The sequence below is a fragment of the Myotis davidii genome, unplaced genomic scaffold (genome assembly GCF_000327345.1).
Source record: "Myotis davidii unplaced genomic scaffold, ASM32734v1 scaffold174, whole genome shotgun sequence".
NCBI classification, from domain to species: domain Eukaryota; kingdom Metazoa; phylum Chordata; class Mammalia; order Chiroptera; family Vespertilionidae; genus Myotis; species Myotis davidii.
This window is the reverse complement of record NW_006289087.1, coordinates 1,710,831-1,712,220: the sequence shown is the minus strand read 5'-3', so window position 1 is coordinate 1,712,220 and position 1,390 is coordinate 1,710,831.

The window sequence follows — 1,390 nt, the reverse complement described above, 5'->3', positions numbered from 1 at the left end:
AGGGGTTGCCTAAGAGGACAGTGATCGAACGACCCTTTCACAGGAGTCGCCTAAGAGGACAGCCGCCTAGCCCTGCAGCCTGACACCTGGGGCAGCCAGTGGGGCCCAGGCCAAAGCCCGGGCCACAACCCCGCACACACCGATGGGGACAGGGAAGCAGGAGAGACGACAGGGTGGCCGAGGCTTATAGGGGCAAAGGGCACATCACACAGGCCTCGTTGAACAAAGTCTGTTTCCAGAAACAGGCTCCTCTGGGCGAGAACCAAACACTGTCCCCCCCAAACTCAATGTCCGCCAGGGACATCCAAAAGAAGGAGGGGTCCATGGAAACCAAACTGTAAATCCCTGGCTTGGGCCTGCAACGCCCACCCCCTCGCTAATGAATGAAAAAAGAATCTAGACTTTAGTATGGATTTCTTCTGAGGATCTAAACCCACTCCCCACCCCGCTTCCACCCCACCCCGCATCCTCCCGGCAGGAACTAGTGGAGGTCTGCGTTGCTTGCACCTGCCCACTTCAGCGGCCGCTGACCGGCTGTCAGATGGGGTTTGCGGTGAAGGACACGGGGAGTTAGTCCACCAGCAAGAAAGGGCGGGCGAACCTCACACCGAGTCCAGTCCGAGGGGCCAGGGAACTCGGAAACACTCAACACATCCAACGGCCCAGCGGCATTGGGCCAACCCCGTTCCGACCCAAGTTCAACCTGGTGGTGACAACGAACAGCCCAAGTTGATGTTTCTCACCTGAAATTTTAATAAAGCATTTTTTAAAAAATGCCTTTAATCTTAAAAAAAAAAAATGGGGTGGGGGTGGTTTGACATGACCCTGAGGTCCCATGGATGGAGGGACATGGGGCATTTGACGCTGCAAGAACCACAGGGTCGCGACCCCTTTGGGGGAAGGTTATTTTGAAAGCCTGCGGCAGGTTATTTTGGCTACAACAGTGTGTATTTAAAATGTTTGCACAGACTTGAATAGAAGCTTCTGGGCCTGATGGAGTAAATGAATAATTATATTTAGATGCTTAAATGTGACAGTCATTCTTTTAACACCTGAATCATCATGAACAAGTCATGTATTTACCTTTTCACAAGGATTCCTACTTTATAGAGAAAAAACTGCTTAGGAAGAGATAAAGGACATACTTTATACTCAGGCAGTCCTCAAATGTTATCTTCTTACCCCAAAGACGCGATTTGTCTCTTTGGTGAATTCACCACTGGCGTTGTATAAAGGAGTTATCCTAAAACGCCACGAATATGGAGACTGATTATCCCTAACCACCCTAAATTTACTGTTAATATATATATTTTTAATATATTTTATTGATTTTTACAGAGAGGAAGGGAGAGGGATAGAGAGTTAGAAACATCGGAGAGAGAGAAACATA